This window comes from Nomascus leucogenys, unplaced genomic scaffold (genome assembly GCF_006542625.1).
Source record: "Nomascus leucogenys isolate Asia unplaced genomic scaffold, Asia_NLE_v1 000666F_130096_qpd_obj, whole genome shotgun sequence".
NCBI classification, from domain to species: domain Eukaryota; kingdom Metazoa; phylum Chordata; class Mammalia; order Primates; family Hylobatidae; genus Nomascus; species Nomascus leucogenys.
In genome coordinates, this window is record NW_022097306.1 from 117,395 (window position 1) to 130,576 (window position 13,182).

At 33.8% G+C, this 13,182-nt stretch overlaps 1 pseudogene; it reads left to right on the forward strand.

The window, feature by feature from the left end:
* The first annotated feature begins 3,354 nt into the window (after positions 1–3,354).
* LOC115834227 lies at positions 3,355–4,291 on the forward strand (annotated as a pseudogene).
* Positions 4,292–13,182: the final 8,891 nt, after the last annotated feature.

Genomic DNA, 13,182 nt, shown 5'->3' on the forward strand with positions numbered 1-13,182 from the left:
TAAACATTCAGAAATTAAAGTGACAAACGAACATGCAATTTTTAGAATTAAAAGATGTGTGACTAATAAAAATCTGAAAAGATGTTCATTCACAGTGCTGCTGAGGCAAATGCAAACTAAAATGTACTATCATTATTACACTTCATATGTGAAAAATTATAATTAAAATTGAAGAATGATGTTATCTAGTGTAGGAAAGAATATGAAAATAGCATCACATACATGGCTCATGGAAGTATACATTACCACAGTTTTTTGGGGGAGAAATAGCTGTCCACATTTGTCTCAGAAATTTTACTTTCAGCCTCTGTCTCTTACATATACTGAATAGCAGTCTGAAGAAATATGAACAAATTGTTTACTGTAGAATTTTTTATTATAATGATAAAATAGTAGATAATCTACATGTCCATTGATAGAATATTTTATTATAACATACCATATTTGATGGTTTTATTATCATATATCAGTTAAAAACTAATTAGAACTATAGCCGGGAGTGGTGGCATGGGCCTGTAATCCCAGCTACTCAGGAGGCTGAGGCAGGAGAATTGCTTGAACCCGGGAGGTGGAGGTTGCAGTGAGCCAAGATGGGGCCACTGCACTCCAGCCTGGGGGACAGAGAAAGACTCCATCGAAAAAAAATTAATAATAATAATTAGAGCTGAATATAGCACATGAAATCACATCCAGAATATATTACTGTATAGAGGAAAGCCTTTCTCACTCTTTCTCTTCCCTCTCTCTCTTCCCCTCTCAGTGGTATAGAGGCAGAAGTAGAAGAAAGTGGAAACTTTTATATTTACTTAAGACATTTTTGTAATATTAAACAAAATTAAATTAAATCTAAAGTCAATAATTCTGATTAGAAAAGGTACTCCAGATAAAGCAGTACAAGCACAGGTGTACTGGTAGAAGAAATGCAAGGCCCCTGAAGCCAAAATTTCCTTAATGTCTCATCATCCTTTCCACTAACCTCAGCTGTGTGGGCCAGGGGACCCCCCCCCCCTTACGTCTCTATAAAATCCAGCTGACATTATTACAACTCTCATATCTTCTTTTCCCCTTCTATTAATTGCTTTCTACCCTCACATCCCACTATCACTCAACACATATATTTTTATGTCTCATAATTTCTGACAAAGGGTTGATTAAAAATTTTTAATGATTTCCTTTGTGATTTGACTGAGTAGCTGAATCTTGAAATCCCTAAAGATCAAAATTTCCTAATGGTGGCCAGTGTAACCAGGGGTTTTCATCTTATTTCATTAATTTTCTTGGTCAATAATATCTAGGATGGCTGTATACTGTTAATGTGCCAGAAGTCCATCACTGCAGGACCTAAGAATTTACAGACAAGAAGGTATGTAATTTGACTTAAAATCTATTATACTGACAGCCTTTCTTCATGCTCCTGTCATAAGGACCCACCTGCAGAATTAGTATTCAATGCAAATTGTGCTCTTTTTCAATATAATATTGTCTATGCAATGTTATATTGTGTAAATCAAACAATGCATTTTTCAAAGGTTTTAAGAGTATATGGTTAGCAAAATTAACAATCTTTGCTTCTGGGAATTGGGAAGATAATTATTTTCTTCATGTTTTTCATGATTCTGAAACTGAGATTATTTGATGTTATATCTAGACAACTTTTACTCTCAAAACAAATTAAATGGATTATAATTAAGAGAAATTATTACCTGAAAATTAAGTAAAAGGTTAAGTAATAATTAAGTTGCAGAAAGAGAAAAAATCCATTTTTTGGATTTTTGTATATAAGAATAAAATGTCATAAACCCTACAGATATGCATAGGAACTCTCAGTAGGTAAGAAGAAAGTCTCAATTGTTAAGGTGAATTTTTATAAATATTTTATTGCCTTTACATGTAGTCTAGTGTCTTATATAATTTAACTTTTCTGTGTATATAGATTGTATCATATTTTAAGTATAGTTTTGTGTCCTGTTTTTTCTTTTATTATGTTACCAGTTTCTAAAGTTAATAAATATTTTTTAAACATCAGTTTAACAAAATAATATTTAAATTTGGGAGTTTTACCTCATAGTGTCTCGATATTTTTAACTGTTAGCATGTAATTGATGTAATCTTTATATTTACATAATTGCCTTAAATAAGGAATATGTAAATTTTATTATTTTTAAGCTAACCTTTATTTAGTTTAAAATTAATTTTATTTTTAATATTTTTATTGTCGTTGACTTGCCTAAATGAAAGTATACCATTTATAGATTTAACAGTGGCATAAACTAAAATAAGGTGAAGAAAATTCAATATTTAAACTTTAAATTGCTAATTATTATGTCTTAAGTCTTCAAAATGTTGCTCTGTGTATGGCACAACTAAGCTATAGAATCTGAGTGAATAACAGCTATCACAAAACACCAAAAACACCCCTCCCCGCAGTTCTCCATGGACCATCACCCGTTTCAACTCATACAGTACCATGTTCCAGCTATTGCTCATGTGAATGGATAAAATATACACAACATACAAATTGCTATTTTTATCTCAGAGAAATAGTTGATTTTTATTTGATTTGATAGACTAGTCAAAGGAGAGTCATTTCAATGCATGAATAACCATTTTATAATTATATTTAGATCATTATAAGCATAATGTGTACCAATATGCCCACAGGTATGATTTAAGATAAGAAATATATCATTTACAATAATAAACTGGAAATAAGTGTATTATAGAATATGGTAAGCTGCAGAGGCATATCAAAGAAAATATACTAAGAGGTCATTGAACTATCAATAATCCCAAGTGGAATATGATCTTTCCTGTAGCTATTTGCACAGGTTAGAGTCCTACAAGAGTTTTCTTGATGGCAAAGGGTAGAGGGATTCCCTTTTCTCAAATAAAAGCTCTACAGATCTAATGTCCATTTACTGGAATCTGAAATTCTACCTTTGATTTTATTTTTTCCCCAAATATTTTTATTAAAAAATAATATTTCAGAAAAATATAACATTTCTTGAGACTGAATGTGGAAAAGGAGGGAGAAGTAATGTGTTGAATGATGGAAGAGAGAAATGCATCATGTGGAAGTGAGTGGCTTGGAGCCAGGTAACTTCATGTTTTAATCAACCTTGGCCACGTCATCAGTGTCTTGAGCTGGCAGCTGGTGAAATAATATACATTTATATTAGGTAAGGAGAAAATAATTTCTTCTTCTTTCTAATTAATCAGGATGTATCTTAAAGGATGAAAAATATCTTTTTTGAAATGAGCAGAGTCTTGTATTTGATGTGAATTACCTCATTCATTTTAATGTCACTATTGCCCTATTGTTTAATCTCTTTGATCTAGGTAGAGCCGGGTCAAATGGATAAAAACCAAACAGAAGTGGTGAGAGAATTTTTCTTGTCAGGCTTCTCACGGACATCATCTATTGAAGCGGGGCTATTTGTACTATTTCTTTTCTTCTATGTGTCCACTTGGGTTGGCAATGTCCTCATCATGCTCACAGTGGCATCTGATAAATACCTGAATTCATCACCCGTGTATTTCCTTCTTGGCAACGTCTCATTTCTGGACCTATGTTATTCAACAGTAACGACCCCTAAGCTTCTGGCTGACTTCCTTAATCATGAAAAACTCACTTCCTATGACCAATGCATTGTGCAACTCCTCTTCCTGCATTTTTTAGGGGCAGCTGAGATGTTCCTGCTCACAGTGATGGCCTACGATCGCTATGTTGCAATCTGTCGCCCCTGCACTAACCACTGTCATGAGTCGGGGGTTATGCTGTGTGTTGGTTGCTGCCTCCTGGATGGGAGGATTTGTGCACTCCACTGTCCAGACCATTCTCACTATCCATCTACCCTTTTGTGGGCCAAATCAGGTGGACAACTTTTTTTGTGATGTTCCCCGTCATCAGACTTGCTTGTGCTGACATTTTTGTCATTGAATTGCTCATGGTATCTAACAGTGGGTTGATCTCCACCATCTCCTTTGTGGTGCTGATTTCCTCCTACACCACTATCCTAGTCAAGATTCGCTCCAAGGAAGGAAGGCGAAAGGCACTCTCCACGTGTGCCTCTCACCTCATGGCGGTAACACTCTTTTTTGGACCCTGTATTTTCATCTACGCTGGTCCTTTCTCTACATTTTCTGTGGACAAGATGGTGTCTGTACTCCACAATGTTATTACCCCAATGGTAACCCCCTCATCTACACACTTCGGAACAAAGAGGTGAAGCCAGCCATGCAGAAGCTCTGAGTCAGAAATGGACTTACTTGGAAAAAGCAGGAGACATGAGGCATTGATGTGAATTTTTGAAAGTAGAAAATCTGAGGTTAAAATAATAACTTTTTGAATAATGAGTTAGAAGGTGGTTGTCTAGTTTTTAAATTTATTTCATTAGGTCAAAATAGCCCTATTACTGACTTTATCATTCAACTATACACTATAATCTGTTTACTTTTTTATTTAATCAAATCTGATTTTTCTATCAGATTGTCTTTTTCCTCTTATCCATCTCATCAAATTATATTCCATCCACTGTTTCCATTTAGTTTGTCATTTAGCACTGGTACAAACTGCTTTTTCTAAGACTTCACTGCCTTCTCTTACCTTGCTTTATTTGTTTTTTCTTCAATTTTAACTTATTACAATTACAGATGGTCCCTCAGTTATGATGATTCACCTTATAATTTTTGTCTTTAAGATGGTGTACAAATCACACTTTGATTATTCATATAACCATTTTGTTTTTCACTTTCAGCACAGCATTCCATAAATTACATTCAACACTTTATTATTATAAAATACGCTTCGTGTTAGATGATTTTGTCTAACTGTAGAGCAGTGTCAATGTTCTGGGCATGTTTGAGGGAGGCTAGGCTAAGCTATCATGTTCAGTAGGCTAGGTTTATTAAATACATTCTTGACTGACAGTATTTTCAACTTTCGGTGGGTTTATTCAGACATAAGCCCATCATAAGTTGAGGAGCACCTGTAGATATCTGCAGTCAATTTACAGGTATTTCTTTCTGTACATATTTAAGAGAATATCAATTAGATGTATTAGAATGGATTCAATTTATGACTACATAACACAAGCTAATGGAATATATTAGTTTCATCACCTTATCACATGTAGTAGAGAAAGCAGTTGCCTAATATTGTGGGTTCAAATGTCCCTCTTTGAATTACAATTCATGTAAACCTGAAAATTTATGCCTTGAAGCCTGAATTTCTTCATATGTAGCATGCATAAAATGATGTGTACCTCTCAGTGCTGATGTGAAGATGAAAAATGAAAACAGACATGAATGTGTCTACTATGGTACCTGCCTCATAACACAGTTCAAAAATAATTTATTCATTAAAGATGATTTTTTCAATGATATAGGGTATAGAAGGTTAAGTTCTACACTGGCTGACTTACCATATTGCAACAACAGTTTGATCTCCCAGTTTGTGCAGGATACTTGAAAGTGTATATAAATGAGTTCATGACATTTTCACGTTTGTCAATTATTGGAAAGTTTATTTTATGTTACTGTCATCATCATCATCAAAAAACCCCTTGACATTAGTTGTATCCTTAAGTTGTATTAAGACAAATTCATAGGCCTGTTTACTGTTTACCAAATCTTTATAATTAAAGATAAAAATTAAATTGACATTCAAGTTTACAACAAACTGAACAAAAATAAAATAAAAAATACAAATGAACATGAAGTATTTTCATTCTTACAGCTTTTTTAGTCTTTGGATTTTAAAGCAATCATAGCAACAAATCTGTGTGACAAAGACAGAAGCCAAAGAGGTTTGGTAAATTTATTAATGACTGAGTTTTATCTTTATTATCTTTATACTCCCCAAACTAACTTAAATACCTAAAATAAAACAAATAAAATGGGACAAAAATGTGTTAAATAAATGCAGGAGGCTTCTATATCTTTTCTCATCAAAGTGGCATTGACAACAAAAGAAATATTTTAGAGAGGTTTTCTTATTTCATACTTAGTAAAATAACTTGTAAAATTTTCATTGAGACATAGAAACACTTTCAGAGATGTTAAAGATGCAAGAATTCATCAAACTTGTATTTTATTTTATAAGTTATTTGATATATGTGCAGAACGTGCAGGTTTGTTACACAGGTATACATGTGCCATGGTGTTTTGTTGCACCTGTCAACCCATCATCTAGGTTTTAAGCCCCGCAGGCATTAGATATTTGTCCTAATGCACTCCTTCCCCTTTCCCCTCACCCCCCAACAGGACCCAGTGTGTGGTTTTCTCCTCCCTGTGTCCATGTGTTCTCACTGTTCAGCTCCCACTTATAAGTGGGAACATGTGGTGTTTGGTTTTCTGTTCCTGACTTAGTTAGCTGAGGATAATGGTTTCTGGCTCCATCATGGCCCTGCAAAGGACACGATCTCGTTCCTTTTTATGGCTGCATAGTATTCCATAGTCTATATACAACACATTTTCTTTGTCCAGTCTATCATTGATTGGCATTTGGGTTGATTCCATGTCTTTGCTATTGTGAATAGTGCTGCAATGAACATATGTGTGCATGTATCTTCATAATAGAATGATTTGTATTTTGGGGGGTATATACCCAGTAATGGGATTGCTGGGTCAAATGGTATTTCTGGTTCTAGGTCTTTGAGGAATCACCACATTATCTTCCACAATGGTTGAACTAAACAAATTTTAAAAATTTATAGCAACACATCTAATGATTGATACATTTACCTCTAAAATCCAATATACAATGTTCCTGTTCAAATAAAATATGAAGCTCAGATTTTTTAAAAAAAAAATACTAATTTTGACAGTGTGGGTCAGCTTATAATGAAATAACGATCCCTAAAATATTATTCACTTAACAGAACAAATATTTATTTTATATTCATGCAACAATAATAATATGGGATGCATGTCAGTCATTGATCTCTGGCTTGTTGTAGTCACCAACAGATTCATGCTGATGAAGGATTTACCTCAACATGTAATTTCATTACTGCTTGGGTAGGAAAACAGCCACATGGTGAATCTCACCCTGGCTCTTGAATCTTCTCATATTGCACTGACCAAATGAATTATATCAATAAATTTAATAATTTGAAAAACATGGAAAAACTTCTTTAAAATATGACTATTCAAGGCACTCTGCAGCAGACTTGGAAAATCTATAATAGGCTGGGATTTATTAAAAATATATTAAATCTATTCTTAAATTCCTTCCCACAAAGAAAACTCACATTAGCGAATTCTTTAAACATACAAGAAAAACATAGCACCATGTTGTACAAACTCTTCCTGTGAGTAGAGAATACTTTTTATTTCTTTTTGTCACCAGCATGTTTTAAATTTCAAAATCTGACCATGATGTCATAATATTAAATTAATTATAAATTAATCTCACCTATGAACATAAATGTAATGATCATTTAAATAATTAGCAAATTGTATCTATTGATACATAAAAAGATAATACAATTGTGAACCACATGTCTTACTCCAGATTTGTAAGACCAGCTGAAAATTCAAAAATCAATCCGTGTAATTAACTATGTTTACAAATTGATAGATGTAGTAAATTATTGCAAAATTTAATACCAATTTATTAAAAAAGATATCAAATTTGTAAACTACTAATTGCAAGTAACCTTATGCTAGGGAATCCTTAATCTGATAAAGAGTATCCGCAAAAATCATTCTAAAATAAACATTATGCTCACTGTTGAAATATTAAAGACTTTCACCTTGAAACTAAGAAACAAATAATACTCGATATTGCCACCATAATTCAACATTATTCTGGAGGCTTAGGCAGTGTAATGAGACAAGAAAAAAAACACAACGGTATAAGAAATGGAGAGGAAGGAATCAAATATTCATTATTAACAAATGTCACAGTATGTGTATATAAATAATTCAAGAGAATGTACAGAAAGTCAAAATTAATAAATGAAGTTAGCATAATCACTGAATATGACAGTCAATAGTGTGAAAAGAAATTGTAGACTCCCAGTTCTGGGGTAAAATGGAATAGATACACTTTCCCCTATTCATGCTACTATGGCACAACTAAAAACTTTAGATATTATATAATGCAAACATTAAAAAAAGAAGAAGAAACTGAAAGATAGAAGCAGCAATTAGGTAGAAACTTCAAGACCCAATACATGGCATGATAATTTCCCTTTTGCATTTTTTATTTCTTTTAATTTGGCCTGATATAGTCCAATTGGGTGTTGGAAAAACCGGCAGCCCAGAAAACCAAGTGATGCAGACATAAATAGCCCCCCATGCCCCCCAGCCAAAAAAAAAAAAAGCCCACTATCTTTAACCAGAGGACAAGAAAAGGAGAAGCCTGGAAAGATAGAAAACTTTAAGACAATAACTGCTCTCCATCCACAAAAGGCCACAAATAAATGATGGCCTATCTTCCCACAAAATAAAGTAAGGAGTCCAGATTTCTAACCTTTCCGGTAGTAATAACCCTCTTCCCATTTGTGTCATTAGAGACCACGTGAAGAGCCGGTAATTCTACTCCATCGAGTGAGGTAAATTTCTCCTCACTGCCAAGGTGATATCAAAGAAGGTTGAGTTGGAAGCCAGTTTGTCAGAACCTTCCGGCAGTAAAGAGTACCCCCTCACCACAGCGTCAGTGGAGGTCATATAGGGAGTAATAAGAAGATGACCTTTTCCCTCCCAGCCCAGCAGAGACCTAGTAAGGAGATTGGACCCTTCACCTCTGCCCAGCAGTAATGAAGCACCCCGCTGGGCCTTCTCTATTGAATCAACAGAGGCCAAGAAGGGAATCTAATTTCTACTTCCATTTTGCAGATGGCAACAGTGCAGATGAAAGCCCACTAAAACAAAAATTTAAATAGTATCCAGAGTCTCATTACATTGAAATATCTAGGATTAATTTAAAAAACAAAAAACAGAAACTCTCACCATACAAACCAGAAAAATCTCAGCTAGAATGAAAAAATAGTGAATAGATGCAATTCCTAAGATAAAAACAGACACTAAAATATCATAAAATTCTTCAATGAGAAATTACAAGCATGTTTGAAGAAAAATACAAAATAAAAGTCTCAGCAAATAAATAGAAGACATAAAAAAGAAACAATGGAAATGGAGGTTTTATTATAGAACTGAAACCATAACAGAAAGAAAGAAAAAGAGAGAGAGACAGAAGGAAGGGAGGTAAGGAGGAGGAAAAGAGCAGGGAGGGAGGGAGGGAGGAAGGAAGGAAGGAGGGGAAGGAAGGAAGGAAGGAAGGAAGGAAGGAGGAAGGAAGGAAGGAAGGAAGGAAAGAAGAAAGGAAGGAAGGAAGGAAGAAAGGAAGGAAGGAAAAAGGAAGAAGAAATACAGAAAAGCAAGCAAGAAGGACACCTCAACGAATGGATTAAAAGCATACTTGGGAGGACAGAGGGAACAATCAGTAAAACTTGAAGACAAAACAATAAACATTAAAAATGTAGAATCCTAGAACACCAAAAGAAAAAAAACAATAAAAAGAAAAGTATGTATAAATACAATAGCCTTTTTATTTCTCCTGAGTTTTTCAAATTGAATTTGAAAGTTGAAGCAAACCTTATTGCATTGTTTATTGTTGTACCCCAATGTATATAAATAGTTAAGACAATTTTGTATTTAAAGTATGGGAGGATAAAGAGACTGAAAGAGTAAGATTTCTATACTTATACTTGAACTGGTAAATTGGTTACATAATGTAATACCTAGAATGACCACTAAGAAACCTGTAGAAAGAGATACACCAAAAAACTATAGATAGATTCAAAATAAAATTCTAAAAAAATATTACAGTAACCCACAGGATAGTAAGGGAAAATTAGAACAAATTAAAAATGAGGGAAGAAACCAAAATCAAAAAATAAAATAGTGACTTAATCCTAACATATCAATATTACTTAGATATAAATGGTTTAAAGTCACCAATTCAAGACAGAGATTGGCAAAGTAGAAAAAATTGACCTTTTACATGCTATCTATAAGAAACTCATTCAAATATAATGACACAAGTGTGTTGAAAATAAAAAGATGAAATAAGATGAACCATCAGACATTAATCAAAAAGATGCTAGAGTAACTGTGGCTAATATCAGGTATATTCAGAGCAAAGAAAATTACCAGGGACAGAGTAAGATATAAACAAATGATAAAAAGGACAAGCTATAGCAATTCTAAATATGTATGTACCAAACGAGTTACAAATTATGTGAAATGAAAACTGATAAGACTGAAAGAACAAATAGACAAATGTACAATTATAATTAGATACTTCAACATGCCTCTTTTACACAATTATAGAATAGTTCATTAAGTATATAGAAGAATTCAAACAACACTAAACAACCAACATGACCTAATTGACATTTGTAGACACTCCATCAATGACATGAGAATGCACATCCTTTCAAACACCCACAGAACCTTTATCAAAGATAGGTTATCTCCTGAAACATAACCACAACAACCTAAATGTCCATAATGATAGACTAGATAAAGAAACGTGGTACATATACACCATGGAATGCTATGTAACCATAAAAATGTAAGAGATCATGTCCTTTGCAGGGACATGGATGGAGCTGGAGGCCATTATCCTTGGCAAATACAGTTACAGAAAACCAAATACCACATGTTCTCTAAGTGGAAACTAAATGATGAGAACAAGTGGACACATAAAGAGGAACAACAGACATTGGGGCCTATGGGAGGATGAAAGGTAGGAAGAGTGAGGGGATCAGGAAAAATAACGAATGGGTACTAGGATTAATACCTGTGTGATGAAATAATCTATACCACAAACCCCCTTGACACAAGTTTACCTATGTAACAAACCTGCACATGTACCCCGAACTTAAAATAAAAGTAAAAAATAATTAAAATTTTATGACATTTGCCAGAAGCCATCAAAAGTATACAGCTTTGAAAACAAACTAAAAAAATGTAAAATAATTCAAATTATATGGAAGATGTTCTCTAGCTGTGATTCATTCAGACTATAAAGCAAGAATAGAAAGATAAAAAATCTCCAAACACATGGAAACAATCCAAATCATTTATAAATAAGACATGGTCATACAAACAAAATTCAAATGAAATAAAAAATACATTGAACTGAATTAAAATGAAAATATAATACACCAGAATTCAGAGGACAAAGCAAAAGGATTACTGAGAGGAAAATTTATACCACTAAGTGCTGATATTATTATTCTTTTTTGATATTGTTCCATGTATCATTGTTTTAGTGCTTTTCCTTTGGTTACATTTCATTTTTGCATTTCCAGTGTATAGAAATACAATTGACTTTTAAAAGCTTTTTATTTCAAAACATAGAGCCACAGAATGTTGCAAAATATAATGCAGGCATACCATTCCTAGATAGAACATCAGATTCTAGATATTGGAAACTGGGAAAAAAGGTTGCTTAAATGAAATCTTAGAGTTGCAGAAGTTAGTCACCACCCTGTGCATGATCCACAGGTCACTCACGATGGAGGGAGCCACAAAAGCCAATGTTTGGGGATACATTTTCTTTAAAAGTCTCTCTGACCTCATCCTCTTCAAACTGCATCTGAGTTCAAATAGAAAGAGATAAAAGTGAAAAAATAGTTTGCCAGTTTATAGGAAAGACATTTTACTTCATATGAAAACCCTTAGGCCGGGCGCAGTGGCTCACGCCTGTAATCCCAGCACTTTGGGAGGCCGAGGCGGGCGGATCACGAGGTCAGGAGATCGACATCATGGATAACACGGTGAAACCCCGTCTCTACTAAAAATACAAAAAAATTAGCCAGGCATGGTGGCGGGCGCCTGTAGTCCCAGCTACTCGGGAGGCTGAGGCAGGAGAATGGCGTGAACCCGGAAGGTGGAGCTTCCAGAGAGCCGAAATCGCGCCACTGCACTCCAGCTTGGGCGACAGTGCGAGACTCTGTCTCAAAAAAAAAAAGAAAAAAAAAAAAAGAAAAGAAAACCCTTACATTTGGAGTTCCCCTGTGAAAATTTATCATTTAAAATTACTTACATTAATAAGTCTTCAGACAAAATAATTTGATTTTAACATTGCTTTAATATTCATGTTGAAGAAAAGCATGAATATATCAAAGAGAATTAGGAAAGGAAGCAGCAAATATCTTAACGATTGCAGTTAGAGACAAGGAGGGATATTTAAGATTCCTTCAATTTCACAGAAACTTATCATTGACCTCATCTTATAACCATCAATAATGTATTTTAGGAGGTTGCGTTTTTTAAAAATTAGTATATCCTAATGATGTATTTCTAGGATGATTAATTATGAAAATGCATCCTGGTCCACTAATAGAGATCATATTAAAAACCCTTCCAACCATTCCTTAATAGTATTTACTCCTGCAGATAACATCAGCAATTATTCAGTGGTTCTCAGTCATAACAGTGAATGAGAATCACCTGAGGCAGTTTATAGTAAAAAGCAGATTTCTGGGATTGGTTCCTAAAGTTCAAATTCAGCTGGCCAATTATGGAACCATATTATTTGCATTTTAAAACATTCACTGTAATATGTATTTAACTTACCTCATTTCAAAATCAAAAAATGAGTTTTGTAAATGCTTCCTCAAAATTCAGGAATGTTCCTCTAATTTGAAGTCAGTGGCTTCCTATGAACTGACGGTGACAAGTTCTCTCAAAATGCACATTGTTTATGAAAAACAAAAACTGGTGATTTCTCTCAAATTTCACTAACCTATCAATAGCCATGTTTACACAGTCCAGACTACTAGTTAAACCCCAGGAATGTCTGCGCCTAGAGAGTGCAATGATCCACATTTATCTTTATGGATCTGGACAAAGCAATGTGGAGAGTTGAGCAGAGATTAGGAATGGAGCATGAGCCATTGGATAGTTCTGAGAAGTCAGAAACACCTTATGGGACCTGGTATATATTTGGGCATTTACAACATGACTATTCCTATGCTAAACACACACACACTGACTATATATATATATTTATATACGCATACACACATTATATATACACACTAAATATCATATATATTTATAGCGCATAAAACATATACACACTATATAATATATAAATATATTTTAATATATAATATATATATATAATTTAATAAGAAAGAATCCTAGAAAATCAGAGAA